A 12,635-nucleotide genomic window follows, 5' to 3' on the forward strand; every position below is an offset into this window, starting at 1 on the left:
GAACATTCTGGGGTTGTTCCAGGAGGCCCTTATCTCAAAAATGTTCTTGGAACAGTCCTCAGTTAGGAGGGGTAGGACTCTGGGGCGAAGAGTTCAGGTCTTCAGTTGGGAGGGGTTGGACTCTGGGGTGAAGAGTTCAGGTGGCCAGTAATTTTCCTCCTTCAGTACAGCTTGAGGTCAGGCATGGTGATTCCCCCAGAGGTTCTTTTATTGTTGAGAATACTTTTTGCTATCCTAGATATTTTGTTATTCCAGATGAATTTGCAAATGGCCCTTTCTAACTCAGTGAAGAATTTAGTTGCTATTTGATGGGGATTGCATAGAATCTGTAGCTTGCTTTTGGCTATCTTGCCATTTTGACTATATTAATCCTGCCAATCCATAAGCATGGGAAATCTTTCCATCTTCTGTGATCTTCTTTGATTTCTTTCTTCAGAGAGTTGAAATACTTATCCTATAGATCTTTCACTTCCTTAGTTAGAGTCACACCCAGGTATTTTATATCATTTGTGATTAATTTGAAGGATGTTGTTTCACTAATTTCTTTCTCAGCCAGTTTATCCTTTGTGTAGAGAAAGGCCACAAATTTGTTTGAGTTAATTTTATATCCAGCTACTGCACTGAAGTTGTTTATCAGCTTTAAGAGTTCTCTGATGGAATTTTTAGGGTCACTTATATATATTATCATGTCATCTGTAAATAGTGATATTTTGACTTGTTCCTTTCCAATTTGTATCTGCTTGATCTCCTTGTCTAATTGCTCTGGCTGGGACACCAAGTATTGTATTGACTAGGCAGTTAGAAAGTAGGCAGCCTTGTCCAGTCCTTGCTTTTAGTGGGATTGCTTCAAGTTTCTCTCCATTTAGTTTGATGTTACCTACTGGTTTGCTGTATATTGCTTTTATTATGTTTAAATATGGTCCTCAAATGCCTGATCTTTCCAAGACTTTTATCATGAAAGGTTATTGGATTTTGACAAATGCTTTCTCAGCATTCAATGATATGATCATGTGGGTTTTGTCTTTGAGTTTGTTTATATAGTTGATTACATTGATGAACTTCCATATATTAAACCATCTCTGCATCCCTGGGATGAAGCCTACTTGATCATGATGGATGATCATTTTCATGTGTTCTTGGATTCGGTTTGCGAGGATTTTATTGAGTATTTTAGCATTGATATTCATAAGGGAAATTGGTCTGAAGTTCTCTTTCTTTGTTGGGTCTCTGTGTGGTTTAGGTGTCAGAGTAATTGTGGCTTCATAGAATGAATTGGGTAGAGTACTGACTTAGTTAGGGTTTCTATTCCTGCACAAACATCATGACCAAGAAGCAAATTGGGGAGGAAAGGGTTTATTCAGCTTACACTTCCATACTGCTGTTCATCACCAGTGAAGTCAAGACTGGAACTCAAGCAGGTCAGAAAGTAGGAACTGAAGCAGAAGCCATGGAGGGATGTTATTTACAGGCTTGCTTCTCCTGGCTTGCTCAGCCTGCTCTCTTATAGAACCCAAGCCTGCTCTCTTATAGAACCCAAGACTACCAGCCCAGAGATGATCCCACTCACAAGGGGCCTTTCACTCTTGATCACTAATTGAGAAAATGCCTTACATTTCGATCTCATGGAGGCATTTCCTCAACTGAAGCTCCTTTCTCTGTGATAGCACCAGCTGTGTCAAGGTGACACAAAACTTGCCAGTACAAGTACCTTCTGTTTCTAATTTGGGAAATAATTTGAGGAGAATTGGAATCAGGCCTTCTTTGAAGGTCTGATAGAACTCTGCACTAAACCCACCTGGTCCTTGGCTTTTTTTTTGGTTGGGAGATTATTAATGATTGCTTCTATTTCTTTAGGGGATATGGGGCTGTTTAGATCAGTAATCTGATCCTGATTTAATATTGGTGCCTGGTATCTGTCTAGGAATTTGTCCATTTCATTTAGTTTTTCAAGTTTTGTTGAGTATAGCCTTTTGTAGTAGGATCTGATGATATTTTGGATTTCCTCAGGTTCTGTTGTTATGTCTCAGTTTTAATTTCATATTTTGTTAACTACGATACTGTCCCTGTGCCTTCTAGTCTGTCTGGCTAAGGGTTTTTCTATCTTGTTGATTTTCTCAAAGAAGCAGCTCCTGGATTGGTTGATTCTTTGAATAGTCCTTTTTGTTTCCACTTGGTTGATTTCACCCGAGTTTGATTATTTCCTGCTGTCTACTCCTCATGGGTTAATTTATTTCCTTTTGTTCTAGAGCTTTTAGGTGTGCTGTCAAGCTGCTAGTGTGTGTTCTCTCTAGTTTCTTTTTGGCGGTATTCAGAGCTAAGAGTTTTCCTCTTTAGGACTGCATTTATCCTGTCCCATAAGTTTGGGTATGTTGTGTCTTCATTTTCATGAAACTCTATAGAGTCTTTAATTTCTTTCTTTCTTTCTTCCTTGACCAAGTTATTGTTGAGTAGAGTGTTGTTGAGCTTCTACTTCAACATTGGCTTTATATTATTTATGTTGTTATGGAAGATCAGCCTTAGTCTGTGGTTATTTGATAGGATGCATGGGATCATTTCAATATTTTTGTATCTGTTGTGGCCTATTTTGTGAACGATTATATGGTCAGTTTTGGAGAAGGTACTATGAGGTGCTGAGAAGACAATATATCCTTTTGTTTTAGGGTAAAATGTTTTGTAGCTATGTGTTAAATCCATTTGTTTCATAACTTCTGTTTGTTTCATCATGTCTTTGATTAGTTTCTGTTTCCAGGATCTGTCCATTGATGAGAGTGGGGTCACAAATATTGAAAGAGATATTGCCTCTGAATCTTTTCTGTAGTGACAACTAATCCCCAAACCTTTAAAGCTCATTGTATAAGAGCAAAGGTTTGCAGTAGATTTCCCTTCAGAGGCATTAACTAATGAAATACTTTCAATATAATAAATAATATACACTGAAAAATTCAAAGTCCTAGCTTCCTGTATTGAAGCAGAGACATTTATTTATTTATTTATTTATTTTACATTATGTGAGGCTATTGGCCATTCCTAGAGGCAAAATCTTTTCATGATTACAAGCTCACTAGAAGCAATCCCTTTATAATTACCAGTATGCAAAAGAAAAAATAGCCTTCTAAATCCATAATAATTCTATATGTAGTAGGCAGGCTGGATTAGAATGCCTCTACATGTTCCACAGTCTCATTAACATTTCATAAATCTCAAGTTTAAACTTTATTTTGAACAAAATCTGGATAGATCTATAATAATATTGTTTTGGCTTAAAAATAATTCCCCAGAGGATAGGAGAGGCAAGGCAGGGTTTGCCAAACAAGAGAAAGCCACACAAGCCTCACTGAGGCTGCTGTGAACTTTGTATTAACTCTAATGTAAATATTTCTTAATCTGAGCATACTGACTGAGTCATGCCCAAAAATTATACCTCCTGCCAGGAGGACAGATTCCAAGGGAGCAATTCTACTGTCTGTCTTTTGCTTTGTATAGTCGGATGGCCACAAACTGCATTAGTGTTCTTATACAGCAAAAGGAACAAAGGGAACCCCTCACTTGAGAATCTCCAAAAATTCTACTAGCTATTTTTCATAGTGTATCCACAAAGTCTTGAAAATGTTAATCAGGAACTTGTGTGATACCAAATAAATTTCCACTGAGATCTCCTTTCCAATTTTGGGGGGTTTAAATTTTGCTTCTACCACTATATCCAATAAAGATTGTGTAAAGAGGGACAGCAGGCTCACAATGGCCACAGCTATTTTTTGTTTTTATTTGTTTTTGTTTTCTTTCATTACTCTTATAATCATCCTAATTACAATATATGGGTGAGTTATGAATTCTGAGCTCGTGATGAAACTGTCAACTGCAGCCAATGGAACACTGGCAATTCAACTATATTTTTTAAGTTTCTTTTGCAATATTAGAACAAAACCCTACCTTTTGGAAAGCCAAACCCAATTTTATTTTATTTTATTTTTATTTTGTAATTATATTTATGTACAGAAAACTTAGTGTGCAGTTAACCCAATTTAGTGGAGAGTTCTTTAACCTTTGCCTTTTCCAGCTTGGCAATAAGAGCCACACACTTAGGACCCAGGACGTTACCTCCCCAATGGATCTTGTCATATCTGTCATTATAATTGGTCCTAATAGCTTCCACCAGCTTAGCCAAAGCACCCCTATCTTCTGAGTTAACTTACATGAAGGCAACAGTGGTGCATGTCTTCCTATGGGTCAGGCATCCCAGCCTGGCCTTTCCCTTGATGATGCAGTAGGGCACCCCCATTTTTAAACACAGGGCAGGCAGGAAAACCACCAGCTCAATGTGGTCTACGTCATGAACAATCACCACCAGCTGAGCCTTCTTGTTCTCCAACAAGGTGATGACTACATTGACTCCTGCTCAGAGAGGTGGGTGGTCTCTTCATTGGGATGTTGCCTTTGCCAGCAGCTTTCTTCTCAGCACAGGCCAGTAGCTTTTGCTTCTTCTCTTGCGTTGTCTCTGGTCTGTACTTGTGAGCAAGCTTATGCAGCTGAGTAGCTGTTTGCCTGTCCAGGGTCATGGTGAACTGATTAATGGCAGGAGGTACTTTGAACCACTTATAGAGGATGGTTCTTTGCCACTGCAGCCTGATGTGTCGGGGCCAATTGACAAAACATGTTAGATCTCTTTGGGGCTGGATGTCCTGCTCACTGCCAAAGTTCTTGGGCCTTTTCTCATATAAAGAATTGACCACCTTTTTGGCTTCCTGTTTCTTGACGATGGCAGGGGCCAGGGCCACCTTCTTCCCCTTGGCTTTCTTTCCTTCGGGCATATTGCTTGGCTGGTGGAGAAAGCCCAAACACCATTTTAAATAATCCATTCTCTTTTAAATCATTACCAAAAGCATTACTTTCACGTTATGAAATTTGGCTTCCAATTCTTATATATGAATGCATGACAGTGCAACTTTTAATGCTTCGTTAAAGAGACATTGTTTTAAACTTTATCCCTTATAAGTCTAGTTTCTAGGATAAGAATTACATAAAATATTATTCCAATTTAGAAATATCATTAAAGGCCTGGTTTCCTGGGATGGTACATATATATGTGTGTGCGTGTGTGCGTGTGTGTGTGTGTGTGTGTGTGTGTGTTTTAATGACTCCAACTCTGAGTTACCAGTTTTAAGTTAACTTTCTTGTTACCAATGTTACACCTTTTTAATTATACCCAATAACTTATGAGCCAATACTCTATGACCAAAACATGCAGAGCATATTTATACCTTTAAGACAAGTCAGAAACCAAATGAAGTCTCTACACAAATCTTATAAATTTAGACCAAAGAATTGATACTTTTCTAGGTTTAATTTTAAGAGAAAAAGCACTTTGTCATTTGCTGAACCCATAATCATAATTTCAGAGATTTTTCTAGGAAAGAACAACTATCAGTTTATTTGCCTTAGAACTAAGCTTCTGACCCCTTTTAAAAGCAGCTTTTCAGCAGGGCCTCTGTTGCTGAGCTTGACTTCTGGCTAAGGGTGCATGGCAACTTAAATCAGCCTCTGCTGTGCAAACTGAGAGTGAATCAAGAGGTGGATAAAATTTTAACCATTTTATCTTTTCAACATGAAACATAGAACAACAGTCATTCAGATAACAAAACAAAAACACACACAAATTAACATGTGGACAGATTGGTGCACCAAACACAGACAATACAGACAGGGTAGAGAACTTGATGTAACCAGAACTAAGGATGTCTCCAGTAGGGGCCTGAGAGAAAGCAGGATGTCTCCTGATTTCCTTCTGTCCCTGAGAGAGCTCTGAAATGTATTTTCCTTGTCTCTCAGTCTCTCTTTCCCATGTCATTTGTATATCTGGCATCTCCCCTTTTTTTGTTTTTTGTTGTTGTTTTGTTTTGTTTTTTTACTGTTTTATTTTATTTTAAGCCCTACTCCTCCAGCATGATGCAGTTCTTGAATGCAGACAAATGCCTGTTTAGAATTTTTCCAGTCGCATTTTCCACTGTTTACCCCTAGCTGATATCAGTGTTGGGCTGACACTGACTCAGTCTATCTGTTATCCTTTTTGCACCCTTGCAATCAACAGCCTTCAAAAGATTAAATTTATAGCGCTAACATCAATGTTGTATATTGCTTACCATGCAGGATACATCTTCTTCTGTTTTCTCTGGAGTCCCACCAAGACAATGTACCCTCAGTTGTTCTTTCTGTATTCAAGCCACTTGTTCAGGCACCACCTGTAGCCGCCTGCAGCCCCAAGTTACTGGGTTCCTGGAAGGATAGCTGGGGCTGTATGGGATAGACAAAGAGAGAAGAATGAGACCAAGACAATGAGATCAAGGCCCAATGTTTACTTATGAATCTGAGCATATGAAGGTGGGGAACCTATCCCACACTTTGCCAGGATCTCACTGCTATGTCAGGATCTCATAGCCTCTCAGCAGGTAGTGACATCTTGAAAGAAGCAGCAGATGTGGCAGGAAAATAGACTGTACCTATGTCAGAAGACTCCTAGGTGGGTTGGCCACCAGTGGCAAACACAAGTTCTGAATAAGCCTGCTCAAGGCTGGGGGGAAGGACACACTTGTTGCTTAAAATTTCCATCTCCATAAGACTGAGGAGGTTAATGATAACTGTAAAAATTCTGAAGAATTTTGTTAGAGTTATAATGAATATGATTCTTGGTGTTGCATGTACACATATGCTTATGAAATGGTCACCTAAAATCTAAATATACTTCACATATAAAATATGATTGCACTGATATAATTATAATGTGTCATTAAATATTTACATAAATTTGTTACCTGATTTTTTTGTATTTACAGATATGTATGGCAATATAATATCTCAGTTTCCTATACTATAATTTATTCAATCTCTGGAAATGGCTATTTCCTTTGAAAGGTTATAATTGTGTTGTTTTTTTCAGCAAAATATTTCTTGACAACAGGAAACTCTAAAGATATGTGCTATGTGTTTTTCACAGATCCACAACACTAAACACAAGTTGAAGTGGATGAATAAATATTTAAACAATCAGAAAAAAAACCACAGCAGTGTGGTTCAATAACTGTGCAAGCTAACATCTGAATATAGTAAATACTATTTCTTTCTCATTATATACTTCATCCTAATAAATTAGTAAGAGCTAAAAATCATAGTGTCTAGAACTAGAGTTGGAGATAAAAGGTCCAGAAAACACTCATGAAGAGCTGAATATGAAGGTTTCCAAATATAAATATCTCTTTGTTTCAATAAAATGGTTTTTAATACTCTAGTAGTTTCCTATGGACTATTGACTTTTACATCTTGTCTTCTAAATTTTGCCTAAATATTTTGTTTTGTCAGAGTTTTATTTGTAAACATGAATATGTCTTTTATATTCCTTTTTCACTTTGCTTCTGAATTTAATTGTGTGGTGACTCACCAATGTTAAGTCGTGCAGAAATTTCCATTCATCACAAAGTGCCTCCTAGCGTCTTAAAATACTTGTGAGAGTGAATAATCTGATTGTTTGAGTAAAATTGTTTCATCCCTTATTCCTTTGAGGCATTTTATAATCAAAGAACAATAGCAATTGTCTACAATGTCAAGCACAGCAATAAGTGACACATAAAGTTTGAATATAGTGTCAGCCTTATAACACTGAGAGAACTAATGGAAAGTAAGAAATAACAAAACTTATAAAATACAAAACTGATTCTATATGAAATCATAGTTTTCCCTTTTGTCCTCATTAGGAAGCCTTCCCTTAGCCTCATTTAGTAGCTACTGGCCTCAAACCTTTTGTTTTTTCACCTTCATTTAATATTTTAAATCAGCAAACTTTCTAAGGTCAGATAATTTGTAAAGTGTTAATAATAAAGGAACACAATTTGAAAAAAAAAATTCTTTCCTTTCTTTTTAAAAATTAGTCTCATGTAACTCAGGTTGTCCTTATACTTCTATGTAGCAGAGACTGTCCTCAATCTCCTGATCTTCCTGCCTTGATATCAGGCACATCACAACTTCCTCTAACTGTAGCTTCAGGGTATCTGACAAGTTCTTTTAATCTCCATTGACACACGAAATCTTGAACACATGTAGACACAGTACACATGTGTGATGGTTTGTATATCCTTGGACCAGGGAGTGGCACCATCTGAAGGTGTGGCCTTGTTGGACTAGGTGTGACCTGGTTGGAATGGGTGTGTCACTGTGGGTGTGGGTATAAGACCCTCACCCTAGTTGCCTGGAAGTCAGTCTTCCACTAGAAGCCTTTGGATGAACACATAGAACTCTCAGCTCCTCCTGCACCATGCCTGCCTGGATGCTGCCATGCTCCCACCTTGATGATAATGGACTGAACCTCTGACCCTGTAATCCAGCTCCAATTAAATGTTGTTTTTTATAAGACTTGCCTTGGTCATCATGTCTGTTCACAGCAGTAAAACCCTGACTAATACAACATGCATACACATTTTTATGAACACACACACTTCCAAAACTGAAAATAAAATCTTAGAAATATTTCATCCATTGCAATGTTCTTTACCTCACTTAGCTAGAGGCGAACACCCATAGGAATACTCTTCTACTTCACCTTAGACTTCACTTTCCAAGAACCACTTCTGAAGATTGCCACATCACCATGTCAAGCCATTAGCTTTCACTAATAATTTACATCTTGGGAAATAGTTCTGTGGCATCATCATCCCTTAGAAAGAATATCATATCTATCGCATCTTGCCAATAATTTTGGAAGCCACAAGACCAAAAGTCAGTGGTTTTAAAGTACTTACTGAGAAGGAAATTAAAGAATATCTGTCAATCAAGACTCATATAATTGACCAAAAGGCCTATAAAATAATAAAAATAATAAAACTTTCCAAAATAAGCACAAACTGAAAATCTGTCACTAATTTACTGTAACTAGTAAAAAAGTCTTTCAGACTGATTGCAAAAGAGATAGAGACAGTAGGTTGAATCCACACAAAGAAAGAAAAGGCACAGAGAAGGGAGGTCATAGTGATTGCATTTTTTTTCTTTGCAATATTTCTCATTGTTGTTTTTAAAAACATGTATAAAATAATCATTATATTGTGCTTGTGAGTTTATAAATAAACACTATCATATTTAATATAAATATGATAAAGAAAATCTATGACAAAAGACATAATTACATGAAAGCAGTAGCACAAGGGAAAGAGATGGCTCTGAAGTATATCGGAGCAAAGTAAAGAGTTCATGGATTATTGGAATTATTAGAATTAAATAAGTAGAAATCTCAATTAGATTGTTTCAAATTATAATGACAGTATTAATCTTCTAGGAAACCACTAAGAAAGTAACTCACAATGTTAATTTACTCCTAAAGTGTAGACCATATCCTACTGTAGAATAAAACAGATTACTGACTATAATTGAAAATAAAAGAATAATTATTTCTTCATATGTAATTTCTCATTCTGTAAAGATTATATCTCTTTACTCTGTAGAGGAATTAGTTTGTATGCACTGAATAAAAAAAATATCCAGTTGGAAAAATGATTAATTTAGTCAAATGAAAGTTTCAAATAGTCACTTACGGTCATGATGTCAATAACCCCAAATTTGTTTTATTTCATGGATTTATTCTGGTGTGTAAGTTATGGACAAAAGATTTTTAAATTTTTTTGTATATTTTTTAGTCTAAAATTGTAAGATTTTATAGTGATATTTTTCAGATGAAGTTTATTTTATTATTCTTCCTTCTTCTTCCCTGTTTTCCTTTCTGCCCTTCTTCCTTTAAAACTCTGATTACCTTTTTTCTGCTTTTGTGTCATATGTGTCCATCTGCCTCACTTCCTTCCTTAGCATCTCTGGTTCTCTTTCATAGTCTTCTATCTAGTTTGATTGTGTATACTCACTTTCATACAAACTTATATACAAATATACAAGCAATAAGGAACCCATATATAACAAAGAATATTATTTATTTTAATTTCTTGGTTTGGCTTACCTCACTTAATATAGTATTTTTTAAATTCTTCAATTTCCTTGCTAATTTTATGATTTCAGTGTGTGTTTTTCTTATACCCACATTTTTATAAAAATGCATAATTATTGACCATGATTAGCATTTACAGCAATTTCAAATTACTTTTTTTTGTATCGATTGTACATTTGTATTATGCAAAAATTTTATTTGACTGATGATTTTATACCTTCTTTGAGTGCTTTTAAAGATTAGCCATGTAAGATTCTGAGTCATGTGAGGATTATAGTGATAAAGATCATATGCATATAAAACTAATCTAAAGAAAAAAAAGAAATTGAAATAGAAAATATATATTTTTGATTAGAGCTATGCAAATATGTTATATATAAACAGAAAAGAGTAAGTTGTGAAGTAAAAACTATACATGGAGACAATCTGCAACTATATACACTGACTTGTATCCTATATCCCTCCCCTTTCCCTCTTTCACTCATCCACCCACTCTTACCTCTCTAGTATCTCCCTTACCTGGAGCACTAAGCCTTTACAAGACCAAGTGGCTCCCATCCCACTAATGCCAGTCCTCTGCTACCATATGTAGTGGGAGCTATGGATTGGCCTATGTATACTCTTTGGTTGGTGGTTTAGTCCATGTGAATTTTGAGGGGTCCAGTTAATTGATACTGTTGTTCTTCGTATGCAGTTGCAATACCTTTTAGTTCCTTCAGCTCTTCTCCTAACTCTTCCATTGTGGTACAGTGCCTCAATCCATTAGTTGCATATGAATATTTGCATCTGTCTTAACCAGGTGCTGGTAGAACTTTGAAGAGGACAGCCATACCAGGCTCCTGTGTGCAAGTACATCTTGGCATTAGCAATTCTGATGGGGTGTGGTGTCTGTGAATGGAATGGATCACATGCTCTCTGTATGACCTTTCCTTAAATCTCTGCAACATTTTTGTCCATGCATTTCATTTATACAGGAACAATTCTGGGATAAAAAATTTCAGATGACTAGGTGGCCCCATCCTTCCAATGGAGGCCTTGTCTATCTACTGGAGGTGGCTTTTCAGGATCTATCTCCATGTTGTTGGGTAGCTATTTCTTAAAATAACCATTTCTTTGGTAAGTTTATCTGTTTTTATTTTTTTAAAGATGGTCTTAATTAGCTACCACAGCAGCTGTTTTATGGTTGTTTGTTTTAAAATCTGTATAGATTACACTAACCTTTGGTTCATATCATTGCTGACATTTGTTTTCTTTTTCTATTCCAGGATTTTACTTGTACTTAGTATACCAAGTATTGTGGATTATATGATGAGACTTACTTAATTTCCTTTTTAACATATATAATTTTATTTAAGCCATATCATGAGGGACAAGTGAGTCATTTGTTTAATTTTTCACTAAAAGGACACTGAAAGTGGTAGAATTAGATTGATACTTGTACATTGCTTATAGGTATCATATAATTCCACATTCTTCCTGAGTTCTATTTAATAATATCACAGATGCAACATTTTATATGGCTTCTTTATTACATTTCATTATTATGATTTCAATTTTATTAGCTTATAAAAATTCCATTTCCTGGGCTTTCCCTCAGCATTGGTGGGAGCCATCTTGTCTCCAGGACTCCACTGAAAGTAGTCTGCACAGAGGAGAGTGTGCACTACAGAAGCTAACAGCTTCTGGGACAGGAGGGAGCCACAGAGCTTCTGAGGTGGCGCCCTTTTCAGGCTCTAGACATCTGGCCACCTTCCCAGCCAGAGGACAAGTGTCTGCCCAGCCCGGGAGGGCATTGCCTCAGCATCAGCGGAAGACATCTTGGTTCCAGGACTCTTCTGAAAGTAGCCTGCACAGGGGAGAGTGTGCACTACAGAAGCTAACAGCTTCTGGGACAGGCGGGAGCCACAGAGATTCTGAGGCAGCACCCTTTTCGGGTTCCAGACATCCGGCCACCTTCACAGCCAGAGGACAGGTGTCCGCCCGGCACTGGAGGGCTTTGCCTCAGCATCAGCGGAAGACATCTTGATTCTGAGGCTCCACTGAAAGTAGTATGCACAGGTGAGAGTGTAGACTACAGAAGCTAACAGCTTCTGTGACAGGCCAAAGCAACACAGCTTCTGGGAAAGGTCCTGTTTTGGGGCTTAATCTTCAGCCAGAAGGGAGGTCCAAATGCCAGATATCTGTGCACCTTCCCTGTAAGAGGAGAGCTTGCCTGCAGAGAGTGCTCTGACCACTGGAACTCAGAGGAGAGAGCTAGTCTTCCAGGTCTGCTGTTGGAGGGTAACAGAATCACCAGAGGAATAATCTCTAAACAGACAACTATAACAACTACCTCCAGAGATTACAAGATGACAAAGGTAAACTTAAGAATCTTACTAACAGAAACCAAGCCCACTCACCATCATCAAAACCCAGCACTCCCACTTCGCCCAGTCCAGGGCACCCCAACACACCCGAAAAGCTAGGCCCGGATTTCAAAGCCTATCTAATGATGATGGTAGAGGACATCAAGAAGGACGTTAATAACTCACTTAAAAAAATAGAAGAGAACACTGCTAGAAGGTAGAAGACATTAAAGAGGAAGCACAAAAATCCCTTCATGAATTGCAGGAAAACACAAACAAACAGATGATGGAATTGAATAAAACCATCCAAGACCTAAAAA

The 12,635-nt window shown here is 37.2% G+C and overlaps 1 pseudogene; it reads right to left on the reverse strand.

Annotated features, from left to right (window-relative positions):
- Positions 1-4,012: 4,012 nt before the first annotated feature.
- On the reverse strand, positions 4,013-4,808 carry LOC110286172 (annotated as a pseudogene).
- Positions 4,809-12,635: the final 7,827 nt, after the last annotated feature.

This window comes from Mus caroli, chromosome X, assembly GCF_900094665.2.
Source record: "Mus caroli chromosome X, CAROLI_EIJ_v1.1, whole genome shotgun sequence".
Lineage (NCBI taxonomy): Eukaryota > Metazoa > Chordata > Mammalia > Rodentia > Muridae > Mus > Mus caroli.